The sequence below is a fragment of the Lissotriton helveticus genome, chromosome 10 (assembly GCF_964261635.1).
Source record: "Lissotriton helveticus chromosome 10, aLisHel1.1, whole genome shotgun sequence".
Taxonomy (NCBI): Eukaryota; Metazoa; Chordata; class Amphibia; order Caudata; family Salamandridae; genus Lissotriton; species Lissotriton helveticus.
Genome location: NC_136071.1, coordinates 98,048,309 through 98,074,046, shown reverse-complemented (window position 1 = coordinate 98,074,046; position 25,738 = coordinate 98,048,309). Strand labels below are relative to the sequence as shown.

The window sequence follows — 25,738 nt, the reverse complement described above, 5'->3', positions numbered from 1 at the left end:
TAATGTGGTTTGAATCTCAGGTTTGAACCGAGATGCGTAACCAAGCATGTCTCCTGAGCATGACACTTTTATTGATGGCCCTGGCCGCGGTGTCTGCTGCGTCTAGCGCACATTTAATGGATGCGTTAGATATGAGTTTTCCCTCTTGTATCAGTGTTTCTGCTCCCTCCTTGTAGGCATCAGGCAAATGTTGTAGCAGTTGCTCTAGTGTGTCATAATGAGCCCTATCATATCTGGCTAATAGGACTTCTGTTTTAGAAATTCTCCATATATTAGCTGCTTGAGCAGCCACCCTTTTTCCAGAAGCTTCTAATATCTTAGACTCCTTGTCTGGAGGAGGAGCATTACCAGTGGTTTGTGAGTTGGCACGCTTACGAGCATTTGATACCACCAAAGAGTCCAATGGCAGCTGTCCCTTAATATATGTAGGGTCCACAGGTGCCGGTCTGTATTTTCTTTTGATTCTGGGGTTAACAACCCTTGCTCTTGTGGTTTCCTTGAAAATTTCTCCTGCGTGTTTAAGGACACCTTTCAACATTGGCAATGTTTTGACTGATTTCTCTGAAGTGGAGAAAGTGTCAAATAGGAAGTCTTCTCCAATTGGGTCAGCATGCATTTCCACATCATGATTGTGTGCTGCCCTTTCTATTAATGCGTTAAACGCAGCTGTATCTGTTGGCGAAGTCTTGACAGGATAAGAAGGAGTGTCGGGAATAGTCTGTGACTGCCCCGGGTCGACAGGGTCTGTCCAGGCTTGAGTCTGGTCATCCTGATCCGTGTCCATAGGGTAATTACATTCTTCATTGTAGTCATACCCCATATCCTCATCATTGCGTGTGGGTGAGTATGCAGAGGTGTCCTGGCCATGGTACCTTACAGACTCAAAAAGGACAGGTGATGTGGAAGAATCCCTTTTCTTTTTGAGTGGAATTTTATATGTTTCAAGAGGATTTTCTGACCTGATCTTCCTCTAATAAATAGTAAGTCTGCCAGAGTCGGAGTCGATATGTAGCTTCGACTGTTCATCATAGGAGGGCTCTTGGTACACAATGTCCTCTTCTAGAGAATGACTCCTTTTCCCCATCTAAACCTTCTTGGACGTTTCGATCCCTGTCTTCGGATCGAGCGCCTTAGGCCGTGCAGTTGGGGGCAGTCCGAATTTTATCGGTGGCATAGTATTTGTAGACTGACTGACCTTCTTTGGGGCTGGCGTCGTCATTGGTCCGACCGACTGTCTTTTCGCCAATATGTTTTTGGCCTTGCCTCGACTTAGGCGCCTGTTGCGTTGGAGGCGCGCTCTTCTGCCTCGACTCGACGTGGTCCTTCGAGCCGCTCTTGGACTTCGGCTCGAGGCCTTTGACGAACTGTGGCCTGTCGACTCGTTGCTTCGGATCGAGAACCTTCCGAGACTCGAGTCCCTTATTTGTGTCGCTGTCCGTCGACGTCGACCTCGTCGGTTCTCGATCTTCGGGTCAACACCCCTTATTTGTGATCCCGCAGGGTCGTCGACACCTTTCTTCTTTGTCGAATCCGATGGATCCGAACTCTTTGATCCGAAGACTGTCTCCAGCAGTTTCGGTTTCGTTCTTGACTCGATGGATTTCGGTTTCGATTTAACCAGTGACTGGTAATGTTCGACCGATGGCTCGTGTGATATATTCTTAGCCGGGCCGAGACGCGGGGCTATAGAATGTTCGTCATGATCTTGGCTAAGGCCTGTTGGCGATGCCTCGACCTGAGCCCTTGGAAGTCTTTCCGTGTCTGTTTCGGGCCCCGTACTCACTGTTGGGCCTGGTTCATCGCTCGAGTCGTCATCGACGGCTCCGATGGCCGATGCGTCGTCCCTTACCTCGACGACGTTTTCATCCTCGACGTTTTCTTCGTCGTCTTCATAATAGTTGGAGTCATGCTCCGAACCGGGATCCGACTGCTGTTCTGGATCCTCAGTCTCGACGACCTCATCGTCTTCTTCATCGAAGATATTCACCGGGTCGGGCGCTGGCCTTGTCATCGTCTGCCTCGCTGCGCGTCGAAGCGTCTTCTTTGACCTGAATTGAGCACAAGCTAGGCAGTTGGCCTCATTGTGCTCCGGAGATAGGCACTTGTTGCACACCGGGTGTACATCGATGTGTGGGTACTTAGAATTACAAAGGGGGCATCGTTTGAACGGGCTCCGTTCCATCGACAATCGGGCCTCTGGTGTCGAAAAGGCCACGCGGCTCTCTTCGACGTCCTGCTCGAAAAAAACTGGAACAAAGTACTCGGCACCGATCAAAATGACAATACCGACGACCCCGAAGGCCTTTTGGCCTTTAGAAAAGTTTCCAAACTTGAGTAAAGAAAGTACATCCGAACCCAATGGCGGAAAAAAACAATCTGAGGATGGAGAGGATGCCCATGCGCACTGTAGTCCAGGGGAGGAGCCACCTATCTGGTGATACTTCGAAGACTCTTACAGGACAACAATATGCAATCATCCGGACCCAACACTAGGCGGCGATCTATGCACAGATATGAATTCAGCAGCCCACATGCCTCGAACATGATGGTTACCCGCCTCCCAAGCCATTCTTATAGCTTTCGGGGCCTGGAATAGTCTGAATGGTCACACTTGAAGGAGTGTGATGGTTAGTAGTTGTTTTGTTACTATTTATCGGCAGCATGGCTAAAGCAATGTGTGGTGCAAGCTGCATTGGCCTCCTGACGAGAGCCCTGGGCTTATTGTTTTTTTTTTGTTTGTTTTTTTACAAACTAAGCACTGGGTGAAGGTCAACCGAAAATTACTGAAACTTTCCTAGATCTATTGATAGGTTAGACACATTCAATCGGAACCCAAGATACTAAGCTACTTTCTCACAACTCACTTCCCAGGTTTGAAATATAAATTATATTGTTCAACACCTGATAACACCAAATTCATTGGTGATTGATGTTGATCAGGAGTCATTTGGAACATCAGAATGACATTCTAATAAAGCAATATAAACTGATTCAAGATATCTGAGAATACGGATTATCTAAAGTGCTGAAAGAAGGGAGGAGCATGGCAACATTTCAATGGTGTTGCACAATATTTAAAAACCCCAAATAGTGAGCAAAACTTTTTTTTTCACTTATGGACTTCTTTTATTCCCAGCAGATGAGCTTCTTGAATCAAAATTGTTGTGTGCACCACGAATGGGGCACAAAAATGTTCTTTATAAAAGGCATTGGATATCTATCCTCAATCATGTTGTGTTTTAAGCCTCTGTAATCCACATTATGTCGAACATTTTGGTATTTCTTGGATACAAAATTAATAATGGTTCTCAGCAGGTGAAGACGGTGGTACAATTAAATTATTATTTATATTCTTCTGAAAATAAGCTGTTAAAGATCTCAGTTGCTCTCTGTTAGAACCGGGAGTCTCTGGTTGGCAAAGGTAAGTACCTTGGCCCAAGTAGGGACCCCTAGCTCCGGTCAGGGCAACGGAATAACCCTCTGAGATAACCCCTGCTCACCCTCTAGGTAGCATGGCGCGAGCAGTCTAGGCTAAACTCGGAGACAATGTGGATAACATTTGCACTTAACACAACAATAATCCCCAATCCACCACAAACTGAGACCACACAGGTAAGTATATTTTTATAAAAAATATATAACTTTATCTAGTTTCAGCAAGGTAAATCAAGCAGTTGCACGATAATCACTTCATTATTAAAATGAGGCACTTAATCTTAATGGGGGTACGTAGTTTCAGGAAGTTGTCACATAAAAACAAATGTCTCAAGTCTCTTCAAATCAGTATTAAACCTAATGCCACCGATTTATAATGGCTACGCTCTAAAAAAACGAGCAGTCCAAACAATGCTAACGTTTAGAAGATATGCCAAAGTTATTGGGTTGACAATGCTCTCCAAATGAGCAAAGAAACAATGCCAACGTTATTAAATTATGCCCCAATGGTCCCCTGGCTTCAGGGACCACAAGCGCTCCTACCGCGTCTCACCCGGTATCCTGAGGGAGGGGGGACTTCTTTTCCCCGTGCTCGCGGTGACGCGGGTCCCCCAGGGGCACCTCGCGGGGGAAGGCTCAGTGTGGCTCCCGCCCGGCCGGTCTCCGGACGCTCTCCGCCCGCTCTGGATCCTTCAAAGAGCAGCGGGGAGCAGAGACGGCAGGCCAGGGGCTGGAGCACATGCGGAGATCCCTCGGCGAGGTCAATTCACTTCTTCCCGGGCCCGGCGGTGATCGCGCTCATTCCTCGGCTTCTTCAGCTGCCTCAGCGACGGCAGCCAATCCCCTCGCGGCTCCTCAGGCGAGCCTCCACAGCACCCGGGAGTCAGCCAATGGCAGTGCGGCTCCCGGGACAGGCAACGATGACGCTCCGCTCCCTAGGCCAATCACGGCCCAGCACTGCTGATGACGCTGCGCCGCACGGGCCAATCCCGTCGCGGCGTTCGTGAGGGGGCTCGGCTCCCTCCACCAATGGGAGCACGGCGGCTTCGTTCTTCGCCGGTTCAGCGCCGATCAGGATGGCGCTTCCCTCGGAGGTTCTCTGGCCCCGGGCAGCGGCGGTGATACGGCCAGCAATTGTTTTTCAGCGCCCCTTGCGCTGCAGAGGCTCACAGGTCTCCGGTCTGCCCCACACACGTGTCGATGAGCACGTCGACTTTGGCCCTGCAGCAGGCTGGGTCAGCGCGGCGCTCTCAAGCAGTAGAGAGCAGCCAATGCGCTAAACAGGCAAACCACACGGTTGCACGATCTCCTCGCCACACAGCAGCTTCAGGGGGGGGCACAGCAGATTCTTGTAGCCCTGGGCAACCTTTATGTTCCTGGGTTGCAGACAGGGAGCTAGCTCTTCTCAGGCCCTTGGAGATTCAAGCTGTAGGCACAGCACACAGCAAAGTCTCAGCAGTTTCAAGCAGGCAGGGACACAGCCCACAGCAAAGTCCCTTTCTCCTCCTCAGCTTCCAGTGATACAGCAGAACAGGTCAGCCCTTAGAGCACACAGCAAGGCAATCTTCCTTTAGTTCTCTCGCCGTCCTCCTTCCAGCAGAGGGTCCGTCTTGATTGTAGAGTTTCAGAATCTAATCTTCTGTAGTAAGGGGTCCTTCCCTTATACCCCTGAACGCCTTTGAAGTCCTTTGTGCAAGGGGATCCTTGGCTCTGGAATGTTTCTGGTGTTCTTCTTCCTGACAGCTTCAGGGCCAGAGGTGACAGTGGATCGGCAGGGGAGTTAGCCAGCACGGTGGTCAGGCAGGCACAGCCCAGCACTATCAGGCTCTTCTCTCTCCCCTTCCCCGGGCAACAGATGTCGCCTTTCACCCCTGGGCTGACTCCAACCCCCTCCGGGGCCCTGCAGCTCCTGTCACGCAGGCATTCCACACACAGGCCCAGGCACACAGAAAGGTTTATACAAAAGAACAGCCACTTCTAAAAATGCTATTCTCAACCCCAGGATCCAAAAACAACCTTCACCAAAAGATGTGTCATTTAATTCTGAGTTCAGGGATATCTTTCATGGATGTTCCATCTTGTTCCTATAGGGAGATAGGCTGGGATCCAATGGGACCAGCCTCCCCAGGCTACCCTAGGGAGCCCTACAGCCCTACAGCAGTGAGCACACAAAGTGGCTGCTGCTCTCTACCAGAGCATGTTACCTGCACTAGTACACGCTCTACCCTATCCATTCACTGCACCCTACCCAGGGGGGTACCTGGAGCCTTCCATAGGGGTGGCTGAGGTGCACAGACAGGGGAGGGTTAAGCCTAGCCAGTGGGGACACTGGCCAGGCTGACATGGCAGTCACTGACTGCACACAGGCCCTGCGCTGGCGGGCCTGAGTCACCTTTTAAAAGCTACTCATGTGGGTGGCGCAATCTGCGCTGCAGGCCCACTAGTAGCATTTGTCATCACCAGCCCTGGCACACACAGTGCCCTCTACTAGGGACTTCGTGGTGATACCAATATGCCAATTAGGTATACTCAATCAATATGACAATTTACAGAGGGAGCACTTACCCTCTGACACTGATCAGCAGTGGCAGAGGGTCCAAAGCATCTAAACCAGCAAAAACGAAATCCAGCACAGCATCAAAAAATACATGAGTCAGAGGCAAAAAGATGGGGGAAAACCATGCCAAGGATGTCAGGTCTAACACTCTCCATCAGCGAATACAAGCTTTCAAAAGGAACACTGGCTCGAGAATCAATTAGAAGAAACAATCATACTCTTTGTGAGAAGAAACAAAACATCAGGAGACGTTAAAGCTCGAGAAAAAGCATGGCATTGCAACGGCATGGACAAAAGGTTAGTCACTATTATATTAGAAGTGGAGTCTGCTTGTTGAAATATAGAGTATGCCTTGAACCAAGAAGATCCAAAAAAAGACACCATAATTTGGAGAGGCAATAATGGCAAAATACAGTAGGTCTGAATGATCTGCAAATAAGACTTGCAATAAAATTAAATTCCTGTAAATTGGCCCTGTAAATTATAGTGCGACAACAGGTCAAATCACTTTAGGAGCCTTCTTAACTCTCTTAAGAAAGTGTAGGAAACCTATTTGTTGCAGTACCCCCCACACTTTCTGCCTTGTATTAGATGCAACTTTGACTGAAGTGTACTGGGTTCCTGCTTTCCCAAAAACGGTACAATTGTTTCGCCCTACTGGTAAAAGCTTTAGAATCCTCCCCAAGTTCCTAATAAATGATACCCTGGTACCTAGGAGCCGAGGTAATAAAGAGAGTCCCTAAGGGCTGCAGCACAAATTGTGCCATCCTAAGGGACCCCTGACCAAGCACATGCAAGACTGCCATTTCAGGCTCTGTGTCATGGTGCAGTCAAAAGTGAAAACACGACATGTCAAACATCCCTGTGTGCCATGACCCTAATACTGATGTAATATTTGTAAGTCACCCCTACAGCAGACCTGACAGCCCTTAGGCAGGGTGCTGACTCTGCTGACTACGAGCGGCGCAGCTTCTTCGTCCCGCTGACTACGAGCGGTCGACGTTACTTTTTTAAAACCCCTTCCTAACCCGCCCTGCTGACTCCGCCCACCCCCCTCGTCACTAGCCTATTTAGGCTTCACTCCTTCTTTCCTCAGTGTACACGAGCAGCCCTGTGGCAGAGGGCTTGCGCGCGGTTAGCACTGGAACTCTATTTTAAATACCTTTCTGCTCCCTCTGCTGACTACGAGCGGCGCAGCTTCTTCGTCCCGCTGACTACGAGCGGTCGACGTTACTTTTTTAAAACCCCTTCCTAACCCGCCCTGCTGACTCCGCCCACCCCCCTCGTCATTAGCCTATTTAGGCTTCACTCCTTCTTTCCTCAGTGTACACGAGCAGCCCTGTGGCAGAGGGTTTGCGCGCGGTTAGCACTGGAACTCTATTTTAAATACCTTTCTGCTCCCTCTGCTGACTACGAGCGGCGCAGCTTCTTCGTCCCGCTGACTACGAGCGGTCGACGTTACTTTTTTAAAACCCCTTCCTAACCCGCCCTGCTGACTCCGCCCACCCCCCTCGTCACTAGCCTATTTAGGCTTCACTCCTTCTTTCCTCAGTGTACACGAGCAGCCCTGTGGCAGAGGGCTTGCGCGCGGTTAGCACTGGAACTCTATTTTAAATACCTTTCTGCTCCCTCTGCTGACTACGAGCGGCGCAGCTTCTTCGTCCCGCTGACTACGAGCGGTCAACGTTACTTTTTTAAAACCCCTTCCTAACCCGCCCTGCTGACTCCGCCCACCCCCCTCGTCACTAGCCTACTTAAACGTCCTCCATGCGTCAGCGCAGCGGACGAGCGCAGCGCCAGAGTTGCGCCAGAGTTAATCCCCTCTGCGCCCGTCCGCGACCGGACGGGCCCAGGGGCTAGGGATGCCGCCACTGTTATCTCTTACTCCCGCTCTGCTCTCACGAGCTTACACGCCTCGGCTTGCCCCCTATCCCTGGACCAGGATCTCCTTATTGGGGATTGCAGGTCACTCCCCCCCACCATCTGGGGCCGGCGTTACCACTCATTGCTCCTGCTCCTGTTGAGTCACAGCTCCGGGTATTATACCTAAACACTCGCTCTTTGGTCAGGCATCAAGCCGACATTTTCCATCTTCTTATGACGGAGAGGCCAGACGCTCTCTTACTATCTGAGACCTGGCTCACCGACTATTCCCTCCCTGACATCTTGGCTGCACTACCCCCAGATTACTTTCTGTTGAACACCAACCATCCCGGGGGCCGTCCCGGAGGAGGGGTGGCAGCGGTAATACGCAAGAACCTTAAGATTATCGCCTCCGCCAGCATGACCCTCCCCGAAGTGGACAATCTGGTCCTCCGTCTTGGGACCGAGGTAGGCGCAGTCACCCTCATGGTACTTTATCGCCCTCCCCACCCCATGCCTTCCTTCCCCTCCTCCTTTATTGAACAGCTGACTAACCTTGCTACCTCCTCCCCCCGCACTGTCATCGTTGGTGACTTTAATTACTGGTTTCAGAACGAGGATGCTGGCTCCCATGCCATCGAATTATTCGAGGCCCTCTCGAGCCTGAACTTCACGCAATTAGTCAGCTCCGCCACTCACAGTGGCGGCCACATCCTCGATCACATCTGGGTCCATGGGGTCAAGTCCTCCTGTCCACTTATTACACCTTCTGTGTGGTCCGACCATTTTTTGATTGACACCACTCTCTCGGCCGTCGGCCAGATCAGGGTCCCACTGCAGGAGGGCGGCACCGCCCGCAAGTGGAGAGCCGCCGACTCCTCTAAACTTCTATCCCATCTCTCTCTAACTCGTCCCATGCTCCCCAACGATTTAAGCACCAACGAGCTTCAGGGGCATATTTCTGACTGGCTCACGACAGCCAGCGATATCTTTGCCCCTCTAACTAAGTTCCCCCAGTCCCGACACCGTCACTCCCACAAATGGTTCACCCCCCACCTCAAGACCCTGCAGTTGGAACTCCGCCAATCTGAGCGTAGGTGGAGGAGGGACTATTGCTCGCCTAGTAGAGGCGTATATGTGGCCGCACGCAATAATTACAAAACAGCCATTTCCGCAGCCAAAAAAGCTTACGTCTCAGGAAAAATCCTATCCGCCCCTTGCAAGTCCAAAGAGATTTTTAAAGTTTTTAACGAATTCACTTCCGACCCCCGGACACTTCCGATTCAGGCCCCTACACAGGAATCTTGTAACGCGCTGAGTACGTTCTTCATTCAGAAAATTGCTTTGATTAAAGACTCAGAAAAGGGGGTGGTGATGAACAGAGTGTCTGAATTAAGCAGACCACTCTTACCCAGTCCAAAGATCAGGGCTTGATCCATCACCGTTATTTAGCTCACTGCCCCATCCCAGCTCAGAACCTGGCTATATGCAAATTAGTCTGTCCCTGGCCCAGTGCATCATGGGAACAGGGCAGACCAAACTACCAAGCCAATTCTTCACCAGAAAGGAGACAAGCTTCCGGGGACCGGTTTCTGCCATTTCAGGCGTCGTCGGCCCGGCTTGCTTGAATCCTGATGGAGCAGTGAGCAAGGGACTCATGTCTGAGTATACCCTTCCACGCTTATGGTGGACAAAATGATTCAGAAAAGGGGGTGGTGATGATTAAAGACACCATCCCGACTACTCTCCCTGGCGCGGGCTCTGTCTCTCCTCCCCACAATACCTTTTCTTTCACTCAGTTTCCTCTTTTAGACCCCATGACTTTGGCCACATTGGCCACCCGTGTTAAGTCTGGATCCCCAGACGACTGTTGTCCCCCCACCATACTACGAGACATCTGCCATTCTTTACCCGACTGCATCCTCCCCCTGCGGAATTCCTCTCTGTCGTCCGGTACGGTTCCCTGCTCCTTCAAGGAGGCCGTGTTGGTGCCTCTACTGAAGAAGCCTGGGGCTGATCCTGCCGTCCCGGCGAACTACCGCCCCATCTCTCTCCTGGCTTTTTTTTCTAAAATCTTGGAAGCCCACGCCACCGCCTGTCTCTCACAGTTCATCGAGAGCTCCAACTTCCTCGAGGCCAACCAGGCCGGCTTCAGACCCGGCCACTCCACGGAGATTGTGATCTTGGCTGTGTTGGATGCCTTGAGAGACGGCGCTGACAAGGGTACCCCCCAGGCCCTGGTGTTATTAGATCTGTCGGCCGCTTTCGACACGGTGGACCACAACATCCTCCTCCACCGTGTCGAGCAAGCTGGCATCCAGGGCCTGGCGCTGGCATGGGTCAAATCCTTCCTGACCGGGAGGTCTCAGACCCTCAGCCTGGGCACCTTTAGAGCTCCTAGGGAACACTTGCCCTGTGGGGTCCCTCAGGGCTCCTCCCTATCCCCTCTTCTCTTCAACCTCTATCTTCGACCCCTCCTTTTTTCTATGAGGCAGTGGGACGTCACCGTTTTTAACTACGCGGACGACCTACAACTCATCTTTCCTCTCGACTCCCCCTCTGCTATCCCTAACTTCCAAGCAGCTATGTCCCATATCCTACAGTGGATGTGCCAAAACCAGATCAAACTGAATCCTGGCAAGACGGAGCTCCTTCTTCCTGGCAGGAGTTCTACTTACTGGGGTCCGCACTTTTGGCCGAAAGAACTTGGCCCCCCACCCACCCCTGTGGCCTCAGTAAAAAGTCTTGGGGTCACTATTGACTCCGGTCTCTCCCTCGGGCCCCAAGTGGGGACAGTAGTCTCCTCCTGCATGTTCCAGCTGCGCAGGATCAGGAAGGTGGCCTATCTCCTCACTCCTGAAGCCCTCCTGCAAGTAATCATGGCCCTTGTCTTCTCCCGCTTAGATTTTTCGAACGCTATTTACCATGGTCTGTCCAAAACATCTCTTTCCAGACTACAATCTGTTCAAAATCAAGCGGCGAGATTGGCCCTTGGGATTCCGAAATGGCAATCCGCCAAACCCCTTCTGTTCAAACTGCACTGGCTCCCTGTCATTTCGAGGGCAGCCTTCAAGATCGGCTGCCTCACTTTTAAATCTTTATCCGGCTCTTGCCCCGCCTTCCTGAAATCCCTTATCAGGACCTATTGTCCTTCACGGAACCTGAGATCTTCCCACCTCCACCTTTTATTCATCCCCCCTGTCAAACTTTGCAGATCTGGAGGCCGGAGATTCGCATTTCTGGCCCCTAAACTTTGGAACTCCTTTCCCCTCTCTCTCAAAATTTCTAACTCCCTCACCCTTTTCCGTAAATCCCTAAAAGCATGGCTCTTTCCTCAATCCGGCTAAATCCCTCTGGTCCCTCAGTACTCAACCAGCGCCAGGAAACCCACGGTGTCAGCGCGCTTTATAAGCTCCCCTTACAATACATGTGAGGGCATACCTGCATAAGTAGATATGCCCATGTGCTGATCAATCCTATTACTGCCAGTACAAGTGACCGGGTAAGCCATTTAACCCAGGTACCTGATGGCCTCATTGAATTGTTGGATTTATGAATACATGCATTCAGAGGGCGCCTTAGAGGTGCCCCCTAAAAATCTACCAGCCTCTGGTGGGCTTGCTGACTGGTCTATGCCTGCCTGCCGGTAAAGACACTGTTCTAACCTGCTAGGGGGAGAGGGCCTTTGCTCTCAGGAGAACCTGAGAAAAGGCCTGCTCGGGAGGAGCGTGTAACAACCCCGCCCACAGAAAGGCCTGCTGATTAGCCTCCTTGCGCCGGCTAACTTCAAAGAAGTCATCGCATTTGGAATGCGAATCTGGCTCCCCTAACAGGAGAGGCTCCTCACCCATTACTCCCCAGTCAGAGCCCACTTGGCACCTGGACAGGAGGTAAAATTAGCTAGTCAGGTAGGCGTGCCATCACCAGACTAGTACCACTCCAAAGGTGAGCTAGCTGTCAAGTGGACACACATTTTCAGAGGTAGCCATCTTTGAGATGGCACACCTAGGAAATTCTGAGACATGGTTATGCCCACTTCCCTAAGGAAGTGGTTAGATAGGGGGCGTGGAGACCCTAAGGATCAGTAGCCCATTGGTTTCTACCCTACACCCTACTAACGCAACTAAATTCAGTATTTAGGGGAGCCCCTGGCACCAGAGAAGCAGATTCTGATGACCTAAGAAGAGGGAGGACACTGAAGAGCCGCAAAAGCAGAGAAGAGAGCAGAAGCAGATGACCTAGAACCAACCCTACTTTGCCTGCATCCCTAGTCGAAAACTGCGCCAAAGTCGACTCCTATAGCAGCTGCTGACTTTGGAAACCTGAAAGGATTGCCTGCCTTCAAAAAAGACTCAAGACCTGCTGTGAACAGCAGACCTGTTTTGAAGAAACTCAGAAAGAGAAGACTTTGAGGCCTCCAGAACCGCCAAAGTCCAACACTCAAAGTCACCACTGCACCCGTCGCCTCCGGCCCGAGTTGAAGAGGGCCACTGGTGTCAACAAGGTCCCTCGGCCCTCCAGAGCTTGAGTCCATCCACTCCTCCTGAATTCCCAGACGTTGCCTGCAACATCTGTATCCAGGCCCCCTCAACTGCTCCGGTAAGGAAAAACCAGATGCCTTGGGAGAACCCTGCCCAAATTGCCCCTAGGATTTGGAGAAGAGGACCAAAGGTGTTCCCCCATCCCCAAGCATCGTATGTCTTGTACACCCTTGCTGGTTCAGCACAACTGGCCTCCTGGCCTGAGCCTGAAGCCTCTTTGCAAAGTGACCGATCTCCCTTGAAATACATTGGGCTCCCAGCGCTGTTTAGCACCCTACACCCAGCCGCTCTTGTGCCGATAGTGGTGAACTGTTGGTGCTGCCTTGGACCACCACTCACCTCAACTCCTGGAGATTGGTCTTGTAAGTCCCTGTACTATACCTGTTTACAGAACTTGTTCTTCCTTCCTCAGGATACACTGCAGAACTCAGAAATTGCACTGTCTACTTTTTAAAGTGAAGCACAAGTTACTTACCTTTGGTAACGATATAGCTGTAAGAAACATGATTAGTGATAGATTCCTTACCTTAGAATTACCCCCAGGTGTCAGACTGGATCCGAAAGGTTTGTCAGCAGTACCCCAGCACACTTAGACATGCCCGGGCACGCGGACGTCAGTTCTCTACATGACTTTCTGCGCCAGGAACGCAGAGCCATTTAAGAAACTGACCACTGGTGCCATGAAACTAGGGCCCTGAAAGGGATGTCCTTAACCCTAGAAATCAGTTCGCAGAATGGGGAGGATGGGTGGGGTGGTTAAGAATTAATCACTACTAATGTTTCTTACAGATCTGTTACCGAAGGTAAGTAACTTGTGCATCTGAAAGAAACACGTAGTGATAGATTCCTTACCTTAGAATAAATACCCCAGCAATACCAACCCCGGTGGTGGGTCTGCGAACCAAGATCACACCAGAAAGTCCTGGAGAACAGAACGGCCAAAGAAGGTGTCTCTCCAGACTTGGCTGTCCAGGCAGTAATGCTTTGTAAACGTGTGCAGTGAGGTCCACATAGCTGCCTGACAGATGAAGTGGAAGGGAACTCCCCGTCCCAAAGCAGTAGTAGCTGCTGTCGCCCTGGTACAATGGGCACGCAGCCCCACCAGAGGCTCCTTTTTAGCCAAAGAATAACAAGCCGTTTATGCACAGAACGACCCACTGAGAGATGGTCCGCTTCTGCACTGCCCAAACTTTCTTGGAGCCCATGAAGACAACAAAGAGCTGGTCATCCACCCGGAACTGTTGTGTGAGGTTCAAGTAGAATGAGAGCGCACTTTTGGGTCCAGACGGTGGAGCCTCTCTTCCTCTTTCCAGGGATGCGGAGGCTGAAAGAAGGTGGGCAAAGTGATGGTCTGCCCGATGTGAAAGGCAGTGACAACCTTTGGCAGAAAAGAAGAGCGAGTCCTTAGAACAACTTTGTCCGGTTGGACTGAAAGAAATGGAGGTTTAGAAGAAAGAGCCTGGAGCTCATTCACTCTTCTGGCAGAGGTGATGGCAACCAGGAAAGCAGTCTTTAAAGTGAGAAGACGAAGAGGACATTGTGAAGTGGCTCAAATGGAGCACACATCAGATATGTCAAAACCAGGTTCAAGTCCCACTGAGGCATTCTGAAAGGAACAGGAGGGAAAAGTTGAGTTAAAATCTATTTACAACAGGGGACTTGAAAAGGGAAGGCTGATCTGGAAGCCGTAAAAAGGCCAAAATGGCAGAGAGATAGCCCTTGACAGTGCACAGAGCAGAGCCCTGCTGGGCCAAAGAAAGGAGTCATGGAAGGACCTCTAAAAGAGGGGCAGAAAGGGGATTCACAGCCTTTGCTGTGCACCACGCAACAAATGTATTCCACCTGCAGGTGTGTACCGTTTTAGTGGAGGGACGCCTGGCTGCCAGGAGAACATCACAAACTTCGGGAGGCAAGTCGAAAGACGTCAACTGCCGCCGCTCAATCTCCAAGCAAAGAGGTGAAGGGTGGCCAGGTTCAGGTGGAGGACCCTCCCCATCTGCTGCGACAGAAGATCCTCCCGAAGAGGCAGTCGGATCGGGTAATCGATCGCCATGCTGAGTAGCTCGGGATACCACACTCTTCTAGGCCAGTCCGGAGCCACAAGAATGACTTGGGCTCGGTCGCGCTTGGTCATCATCAGCACTCTGGGAAGAAGTGGTATAGGTGGAAAGGCATATGGTAGATCGCAACTCCACTTGCGACGAAAAGCGTCACCTAGCGAGTGCCGCCTTGGAAATTCCAACGTGCAGAACTGACGATATTGCGTGTACTCTTCAGTGGCGAAAAAATCTAACCAAGGCTCTCCCCACTGCTGAAAGAGACCTTGCACCACGTCATTCGTGATCCATTAGGCACCCGCGGCTGAGTTCATCCGCCCTGGCGTTCAGCGAACCTGCCAGGTGTTGAACCACCAGGGAAATGCCCTGATGTTCCAGCCATGTCCTGAGGCGCAGGGCCTCCTGCCATAGGGTCCACGACCCGAGCCCGCCCTGTTTATTGCAGCCTGAAAGTCCGGACTAGGAAGGTTTTGCAGTGGATGCTGCGGGGGTGGAGGTGGACTGACCCACCCGCTGGCCACCAGAACCGCCTTGACGGTTCCCACATTCGCGGCTGCGCTGAGGTTGTTGCTGCACAGGCCTGTTCTCTGGAACAAACGTGTTGCGGCACCCCTTTAGTGGCTACGAAAGGAGCAGAAGGCGGAGGAGGCTGAGTGGCCGACAGGCCCAAGAACTTGGCCTTAGCCCGAGAGTACTTAAAGCGCTCCAACACACTATCTGCCTTATTGCCAAAGAGGCGTATGCCATCAAAGGGCATGTCCATCAAAGTGTTCTGGACATCCCCTGAGAAGCCAGTTGTACTCAGCCAGAGCGCCACCTTCGTGGAAATCGTCCTGCCCAGCGAGTCGGCGGTATCCAGCCCACAACGGATGGTGAAATTAGCTGCATCTCTCCCAGCTGCAATAGCTTGTTAGAGTACTGTCTGGGCCTCCTCCTGACAGGCAGCACCTGAGCAACTGTTTCCCACACAGAGTGGGAATAATGGCCCAAGAGGCATGCGGTGTTCACCGACCGCAGCCCTAAGCTGGCAGATAAAAACAACTTGTTGCCAAGCTGCTCCAGCTTCTTGGATTCCCTATCCAGAGGTGCGGAAGGGAACGCGCTCTGAGAAGCAGAGGACTGGACAACCAAGCTCTCAGGAGTGGGGTGTTGGGAGAGACAGAGGGGGGTCGCCCTGAGCAGGGCGATGGCGTCGGACCACGTTCCTGTCCACAGGAGCCCCTGTGTTGGGCCTGGACCAGGTGCCCAAAAGAACGTCAGAAAGTGCCTCATTGCAAGGCAGCAGTGGCTCCGCAGAAGTAGCCGCCGGCTGAAGCACTTCTGTCAGGAGGTTAGTCCTGACTGCCACCGTAGGGGGTTCGAGGTGGAGGGCCTCGGCCGCCCTACGCAACACCACTGCGCAACCTGCTCCCTCCTCCGTAGCCACAGAAGGAGGAGACAGCATGCCAAGGTCAAGTGAGGTGTCAAGACCACTGGCACCCCCCAAATCCTCTGCCCAGTCTGGATCATAAGCACACTGTTGTGTGAGAGGGTCCTCAGACCCCTCCCAGTCCTCCCCTTCCTAGGACGGACATAGGGGTAAAAAGGCCCCATCGGCATCAGAATAGCCGTCGAGCGACGCCGTATCCGGGGCTGAAACCGGGGTCGACGTCTGCTGTAGCACCGGACACCGCCAGAGGTGGTGCCGGAGGAGGGGTCGACACCGGTGGAGGTGTTATGAGGTCAACCAGTATCGCCCGGGATCAGAGCCCGGATCCAAGGGGGTCCTGCAGCGCCGGGGCCGAAGCCGGCAGCGATGGACGAACATGAACCCCAGTCAGGCCCGCGGGGCCTGAAGGCGCACCGGCGGGGCCAGGCGGCCCAAAGAGTCAGGCCATGGCTGCAAGAAATTCTGGCAACTGAGCAGGTGTCGCCGAAGGACCCGGGAAGGGCGGGTAGGCCGGCGGCAACGTCACCGGCTCCGCCGGAGCCATAGGGGTGGCACCACCAGCACCCTCAGACACGACGCGCGAGGGGAAGTCGAGGAGCGACAACGCTTCTCCGATTTCATTTTGGAATGCTTCGACTTACCTGACCCAGAGTGCGAAGACTTAGATCCAGACGAAAGATGGTGACGGCTCCGCGACCAGTCCCTCTACCTCCATCGGGATCGGGACCTTGAGCGGCGTGGAGAAGACTGCGTACTTCTAGCAACTTTCGGAACGTATTTACCTTAATGAATTTTCTCGGATGTCTAAACATACATAAAGATACTTGCTATTTTTATTAATTGGTGTGGCTCTCTTGTTGAGTCCTGTTGTCATTTATTAATTATTGTATGTATATGCAAGTGTCTTTCACTCCTCTGTGTTAAGCCTAAGGCTGCTCGACCACACTACCCTCTTATAGAGCACTTTGGGATTGTATAGCAAGCCCTGTCCACTAGTAAGGGAACCCCTGGACTCTTTACACAATATATCAGATTATTAATATATCGAATAAAGAGCGAGCTACCTCCTTATCCTTCATTGCCCATTCATGATCAATAAACAATCCACATGCACCACTATCCAAATAAGCAGTAGTATTAGCAGACTTTTCTTCTGATGTTCTAATATTAACAGGTGCAAGATAGAGATGATTATCAGGATTATTAACAACCGATACAATATAAGGGAGTCCATCTCCTGCTCAGAGGGTGACTGAGCCTTTGCATGGTTACTCTGAGGGTGAATAATACAGGCCTGGGTCATGTTTTCAGCTTTGCCACAATATAAACAGTCTAGTATATTACACCAGTGCTCCCTTTCTCTCTTAGCAAAGGACAATTCAAAACTTCATGAGCCATAAACTCCACTGAAATTTCCAGTCTACCAGACATAGAAGAAGTTCTTGAAAAATCAAAATAGCCTCATGACTTTCTTTTCTTCCGTGATCTTTGACCAATCTGCAGCATCAAATCAATAAGTTTAATAAAGACGGATATAGCAATCAAATCAATTTGTCCTCAATTTCTTCCCTCAGACCACGTCAAAAGAGCATCATCCAAGTGATTTTAACCCAAGTAGTTTCAGCTGTCAACTAACAAAAAAGCAGCCAACTAACAAATAAAAGAGATACTCAGTCAAAATATACATTCCATTTCGCTGGATACAACACACTGTAGCCTCAGCAGAATTCTCAAAGTCAGAACTTCTAAACACCTACTTAAACGCTATCAAGCAGGTACCATAAGACTGTAGATAAGGATCCAAATTAGTTATCGAAGGAATAGGCCAAATCACTGCTGACCCTGTAAGTCAACCTAAAAGGTAATCCCCTTTGACTTGGTCTTGACAAAACTATGTGAGATAAAAGCAAAATGCACTTAAGAGAAAACAATATTTGTCTTAATTTCACTGGTCCCCAACATAAATGCAAGGCACTAGAAGGAACAACTAGGATGTTGGCAGGCCATGGGTTTCATGACGCCCAGGCCCGCTATAGCACCAAATTCTCATGGTACGTTTGTTGTAACTCTGTGCTAAGTTGTGGGAAGGACCAACAGTGTTCTGTCTTGTACTAGGTTATGTGAAGGTTACAACAAATTGCCATACTCATGATGTGTATCACATTGGTGAAGGACTCAGCATGGAGGTCTGTTAAGTTGCTTCCTCGAAGATCCAAGGAAAAGGAAACTCAACCGAGTAGCAAATGTGCCCATTTATACAGAATGGTGCACGTGAATGGTGATAGCGCACTTGAAAGGTTATAAGTGTCCTTAAAAGGGTCGCACTTAGGAGGAAAACCTACAAGGGGGGAAAAAATCATTGGCAAAATTGTAGCTCTTGATCGAAGACTTGTATTAGAGAAATCAGAAAGGGACATCCTCCTTTTGACATCACATAGGAGAAAAGAGCCAAGAAGTATCCAGACATAAAAGTTCAGAAGGTCAAAAATCTAGAAGCAAAATCTGGGAAACAAATAGTAGCAAAGGTCAATAAATCTGACAGTAAATAAGGGAACTAATGTGTTGTGCCACATCTAGCACTTGGGTAAAATTCCTTTATAATCAATGCTTACAGGAACAGTGATCACAGGAGAAACTATGTTCTATTGTGCGTTTAGAAGCTCTGTTAACATTTTATAGGCATCCCAACAGCTTTAAGAAGGTTGGGTAAATGGCTTAAGAATGCCTCCTTTCTGAAAATAATGGCACTATTTACCACATAGAATCCAGACTTTGACATCTCTTGACCAACTCTGTAATGTGTTGTCCCACCACCTCCATCCAGACGAGGTGCTCCTGCCAACTCACGGACAAGCCTATGGGCTACCATGGGCATGAAGAGACTGGTTCAGGCAGTGTGGCCACTCAGCAGGCGACATTTGCAGTCTCTCGGAACACACTACCTGCCAATACAGACCACATCCCCATCTCCTTTGGCCAGTGCAGATCTTGTGGTAAGTTTCCAGTTCCGTTCTCTGCATAGTTACAATAATAATAAAAATAACTGACCTGATTTATTTAATGTATATTTATAATTGTTTTGAGTATTTATTTACCGGTGTGTGTTTTTAAGGTAGTCCTAATGTCTGACAGACAAATGTCATGCATGCCAGTCTCATGTAATAATAATAAAAAAACATTAGAAAATACATACACAGAACTACTCTGAATGTGATTCATATGCTGCTTCCGCCATTGACAACCCAAAGCACTGGGCGATGGTGCAGACTACTTTAGCCATTGACTCTATTGCCCTGCCAGCGATGGCATTTTGTCTATTCGTATATGTATTTTCCACCTGAAAATGAGTGCGCTTCAGTACAGTACGACTCCTTTATTTTTCCATTCGGTCATTTTATAGGTCTGCTTTAATTTCCTTCCTTCCTCTTCCCACCTTTTTTTTAAATAATTAGAGTGAAGGTTCTTAGACAGCGAAACAGGGCTGCTACTTTCAAGTCTGAAATAGTATTGTCTAAGGTATCACTTTATTGTTCCAAGATATCCACCAATATTAGCAGTAATATGTTTGTCATCTCTGATTGGTAGAACTATGATGCACTACACACATTACCAATACAAGAGAACTGCCCAAAGGAATGTTTACCTAGTAGTCATCTTAGAAAGGTATTGTGGATAGTTTATTACTATATTGCAATTTTAACTAAACCAACAACCACAGCTGCAATTAAAGGATGATGATCAATATCCTCAATATAAAACAAAGGACTTAATTGCCCCGACTACACAGCAGCCGTAGAGAAATTCCTAGCGATCCTTTTTCTTATAAAGACAAAAAAAATATTTCTTTCTGCAATGGTAAGTGAGTTGAGCTAAGTGGGAAAGAAGAGCCAGCCTAAGATTGACTAAAGGTTTTTCTTTGCATGCCCTGCAGTAAAGGAAGGCAAATATGATACCGCTTGCAATGCAATAATTTGTTACCCAAGTGAAAGCAAGTAAACAGGATGTCTTCAAAGTAAAACAAGCATTTGCAATGCAATAGGCCTCGCATTAAAAAAATGTGAGCTATTGGTATTGTAAATGACAATTTTTTTTAATATGTGTTGGCTGTGAAAATATATAAATTAATAGCATTGTTATTCACAAAGCCAATAGCTTACACTTTCCTAATGAGAGTCCTATTGGCTATGGCAATGCTTGTTGGTAGCAAGCAAGGACAGTGCTGTTGTGGTGCTGAGTGATGATATGGTTGGGCTGAGTGATGATATGGTTGGGCTGAGTGATGTGGCGGTGTCCCAGAGTGATGTGGCGGTGTCCCAGAGTGATGTGGCGGTGTCCCAGAGTGATGTGGCGGTGTCCCAGAGTGATGTGGCGGTGTCCCAGAGTGATGTGGCGGTGTCCCAGAGTGATGTGGCGGTGTTCCTGAGTGATGTGGTGGTGTTCCTGAGTGATGTGGTGGTGTCTGTGAGTGATGTGGAGCAGGGGCAGATTGTGTGTTGAGCTGCAGGGAAGAGGGTTTGTGATGTGTGGCAAAGTGGTGTGAGCTATGTGTAAGGGGTCGGTGAGGTGTGGCGAAGTGGTGTGAGCTGTGTGTGCGTTAGGGGGGAGCACCGGAGGAGGGACGAGAGGCTGTGGAGCAGGGGCAGATTGTTTGTTGAGCTGCAGGGAAGGGGGTCTGTGAGGTGCGGCGAAGTGGTGTGAGCTGTGTGTGCGTTAGGGGGAGCACCGGAAGAGAGACTAGAGGCTGTGGAGCAGGGGCAGATTGTTTGTTGAGCTGCAGGGAAGGGTCAAAAGTATGCGTGTAAGCCTCTTAGCCAAACAAGTTAATTGTAAGAAAAAGACCGGGAGTGCGTGCGTGCGGGACGGGAAGCCTTTTAAATGTGTGTAGTTATTATGAGCTGTGTGTGCGTTAGGGGAGAGCAGCGGAGGAGGGACAAGAGGCTGTGGAGCAGGGGCAGATTGTGTGTTGAGCTGCAGGGAAGGGGGTCTGTGAGGTGTGGCGAAGTGGTGTGAGCTGTGTGTGCGCATTAGTGGGGAGCAGTGGAGGAGGAAGGAGAGGCTGTGGAGCAGGGGCAGATTGTGTGTTGAGCTGCAGAGAAGGGTCGAAAGTATGCGTGTAAGCCTCTTAGCCAAACAAGTTAATTGTAAAAAACTAAAAAGAAAGCCCGGGAGTGAGTGCGTGGGTGGGTGGGTGCGGGAAGCCTTTTAAATCTGTGTAGTTGTAATGAGTGTGACGGGTAATAATGACCATGCCAACTGGAACTGCCAGCATAATGACATGAGTGAACACGACGCCCAAACTGATGCTGTTTGCTTCCAGCAGCTCACGGGTCTGTAACCCTTCCCCCGACCTCTCCTTCGTTAGGTGAAACACTTCTGAAAACAAGCTCTCGGCATTGCTGTGGCGGGGGAGCAGGAGCGCATTCCTTTGAAGTCTGATGGGGGGGGGAGGGGAGCGGTTTGGGAGCGGATTCGTTTGAAGTCTGATGCCGAGGCTCAGACAAATGGTGGTGTGCGAGCAGCTTCCTTTGAAGTCTGATGCCATGGTATGGGATGTGGCTGGCGATGATGTGCACGCTCCTGCCTCATACGCCTGCCTCACATGAACTGTACGCGATCCACAGTTTGGTAGACTTTTTGAACCGCTTACTATAATCTCGCCTATTCAATCCCTAACGGGATAGAATAGGCGAGACCTAAAAACTTAAACAGGCACGAAGTGGTACAAAAAAGACAGAAACAAACTCCGCTCTTATTCAAACAACTAGAAGAGAATGTGTTTCGCAGGCCTATAGAAACTGTGAAGCAATCTTCAGTTCAAATAAACTCCAAATAAGGGAGAATAAGAAACGCTGAACTAAACTTCAAAATTGCCTGCACCTGGTACAAAGCATTTCATCAGTCTTCCCATCTATCTGAAATATAAGCTCCAAACCATGGGACAGAAAAGAAAAGAGAATTTAGACAAAACCAACCTCCTTCTGGAAATCCACCTTCTCCCCCCACCAAAAAACAAGAATTGGCATAGCTAATAGGTCTTGCCTTTGGGACCTTCGAAGTGGTTAGTCATGCAGCACATTATCCTGGGTGCTGTGCCACCATGGGCTGAAGCATTGTTAGGCTTAACTGCAGCACTTTTGTACCTTGTGCAATAGTTCATTGGTGATTTTTTAAATCCGACCATGAGGGCAAAATGGAGAAACTAATGCAATAAACATATGACACAGCTGTTTCTAAAACGACTATGGTGTGTAATATTTTGGCACAGACAAATTCTGATCCATGCATAACTTGTGAAAAAGGGAATGAAACGGATTTGCCAACATTTATGCTGCTTGTTTAATAAGGAATGGGACAAACATTGGAGAGATTAGGAGGTGCAAATTAAAAAGGTCAGCAACAAAATCTGTGTACCGCCTAGTGTGTTCCATTGTCACATGTGTGACACCTTCAGCCTGGCATGGCATTTTAACCATCAGCAGTTTGCTGGCCAGGATTCGTATGTCTAATCTGTGAACTGCAAGTCCCAGAATGCAATCTGCAGTGGAAGGAGGTTGGAGTTTTCATTAATTGGAACCGCTCTTCGATTACTTGGAAACTTTTGTTTTTGCTTAACTTAAACCAAGAAGACTACTACAGCCATTCCCGACTGAATTCATTGATGCCATGAGTGTCACCCTCAGCCAATCCCATGTTTTTGTTCCATTCTATGTAAGGGCTTTAGAATGAACAGTACTATCTATTATCTAGTAACTAAAAGGCCATGTGACACCTGTGCACATTTGATCTGGATGTTACACTGTATTGGGCAGTGCCTTAAACTAGTCACATAAAATCAATGCCAAGCAGAATAGATTTGCATTCCTTTCATAACGCTGCGTCTTTCTTCGTAGTTCTCGGGGAGTGGTATCTGGCGTGCTTTTGCGTTCTAGGTTTGATAACCAACCAGACAAAATGGAAACCTTAAAGCATAATGTAATGCGATGTGATTGGGCTAGTGAAATGCTCCTGTATGTTAGTCCAGGATGCGCTCTCCAGGAGGCCGCAGCTGCAGGTTTATTTCAGAGACCAATTCCCTCCAGGTGGGCTGAGTTAAGTACTTTAATGGTGAATATGCAGGCATAGCCAGCACCTCGAGGCTGGAGATGTTGGAGTGAAGAGAACGCCCCAAAATGTAAGCAAATTAGTGACGCGAGGCGTTGTTTTCTTTTGATGAGGGAGGTACGAGGAAATGGCAAAGACTCGCTGATCACATCTGGTGGGCTGGAGGTACGATGTTCTATATATCAGTACCATGCAAAAAGTGCCCCCTGGGGAAAGAAAGAGGCACGGGTGGTGTCTTAGCATCCGATGCGCACAGGAGCTTAAGCTTCTGCAGCGCCAGTAAAATGGCGTCTAGCCTCCACAGGTGTAGATGGAGCACACCTTTTTGGTCCAGAATCCATACCACATGTTCACGATGGTGGTCCCTGTATGTACTGTGTCCACAGCAGTCACTTCCGATTGGGGGCAGGTGCAGAGAGTGCGTGGCGATCCAGCCCCGAGCTCATGCAGAGGAAGCTTCTCGCTACCTCCTTCCCAGACACATGTTGGAGTTATATATAGCAGCATCTCGTTCCATTTCGGAAAGCCAGCGAGCGGAGCAGATCTTCTGGTTGCAAGGACGCTTTTTCAAAGTAATTGCGGTAACATTTTACCACAATAAAAGCGGGAGCGTAAGGCACACAAACGCAGCGGGCTTTGAGTGTGATGGACGAAACGCATTCCCCAACCCTGCTGAGGATGGCAGAGCTGGAATTGTTAAAGACCAGCATACAATTTTATTTTTAAAAATAAAAGCTGAGCGAAAGTGCGGTGTCCCTGAAGCGGCCGCCACGTTCATCTCAAAAATAATAAAATATTTTTTATAACGTATTGCCATTGTGCCACTTTTAAAGTTAGAGCGGCATAGCGCTCGATGTAAAAAGCGGCCGCCATTGTCCTGTGCGGGCGCGCTGAGAAGGCAAGAAGCAGCCACCATTGTCCGCATTAGTTAGTTAATAAATAAAATACTGCTCACCGACTTAAAACAAAGACCATGTAACAAGCCAAGTAAAAGGGCCAGTTGCCATGGCAGGGTACAAATGAAGACAAGCCGGAAATAGGGCGGACTAACAAGTGCATTTTTGAATCAGAAGCCAGCATTTAGGACGGTCAATGACAAATATGGGCGCAAAGTGGGAGGGGTTTCTAATGCATACTCTATTACAGCATGCCTTGCAAACTGAGCAGTGCATGCACACTGCAGTTAGGCTCGACCTAAAAAGAAAGGGAAAAAAACCCTAAACGCTTCCTCGTTTTCCTGCTCCACTTCCACTCTGCAAATAGCTCAGACTCAATTTAAAGTTGCAAGACTACACTACAAGGCTCTAAAAACTCATATTTAGCCTACACTACACCTTAAGACCATAGAAGAATGGTCTCCATGCATCTTCCCCCGTTCAACCGTCATTCTAGTTTGTTGTACACAAATAATCAAATAAATAAAGTTTTCATGATCTCTTGCTATACTATGTTCAAAATGTGATTTTTATTCCTGGGGTGTTCTCCATGGCCTCATTTATTTTGAGATGTTGAGGTCCAGAAGCTCACAATCTACAAGTATTCGTTATTTACATATTGTGAAACTCCCTCCCAGCATGTAAAGAAGGAACTTCACCATAACATCCTAGTACAAGTGGGTAACGCCATCACCTTCAGTCATCACATTTAACCTAAATCAACTCCATTCAGGCATCCGCATGGGACACCTTCCCCACCCCACTACACCAGACGACTGTAAGAATAAAATTTAAAATCCAGTTACTCCTAGCACATGAAAATCAAATGCCTTCTAATTCTGGCCTCCTGGTGCCCTGGAAAAATAGGATGCACTAAATCATTCCCTCCTAGCATGCACAAATTAAGCCCCAACAATCTCTTTCAGGACGAAAGAACACTGACTAACCCAGCAAGACTCTCTCTTTTAAAGTGTGCAGATTACATCACAGCACTTAACCCCAATAGACTAACAAATACTCATTACATGCTCTTACCTACAAGCTAAAGCCATCAGTCACAACTAGTGAAATTTAAATCTCACCATCCTCCTAGACAATATATTTGGCATGCAAATGAAACACCAGACACACCTACACTTATCACATATTATATTGCATAAATCCTGTGCCTGGATGAAGCCCCATCCCAGTATATTAAGTAAAAACAAAACAAGTGTACTGTTCAACTTGAAATTTGTCTTCACCCCTCATGAACAGTGTTTAACGGAATAAACTAAACATTGCTAGTAGAGCTACTCAATCTGCATCACAGCAACCATAGTCTACGGTTATCCTGGTCACGGTCTTATTATTACAAAACTGTCAAGTCTTGTACATAGAACTACCAATACAAATCCGAAAAGCTATTAACGCAGAAACAGGCTGGCAGTATATACCACACTAGCCTGACAAAACAAAGCTAAAAAAAGACTAAAGAAGGGAACATAGGGCAAAATAAAACCAGGGTGAGGTCACAACCAACCTACTAAATGTTCAGGTAGGAAAAGAAAACTTATCTTGAGAAAATTACTTGGCAGCAAGCACTGTACACAGGCGCTCAAAAACATGGACCATGTGCCCGCCAGAGAAATATGATACAATACTCAAGATACAACATCAATCTTACCGAAATCTACTAATTGCACCTTACTGACGCGACCACCTATTCGACCAACAGAATGACTTACATGGACCAAACATATAAACATCAATTTTACACACTTGATTTTGAAACCCTGGCAACCATAGCTCTTACAGCATCATGTGCTTGTATGATACAT

General features: G+C 49.0%; 1 protein-coding gene across 1 annotated transcript in view; it reads right to left on the bottom strand.

Moving 5' to 3' along the window:
- ZNF598 (zinc finger protein 598, E3 ubiquitin ligase) overlaps positions 1–25,738 on the bottom strand; it is a 187,735-nt gene that overhangs the window by 130,127 nt on the left and 31,870 nt on the right. The window lies entirely within an intron of this gene.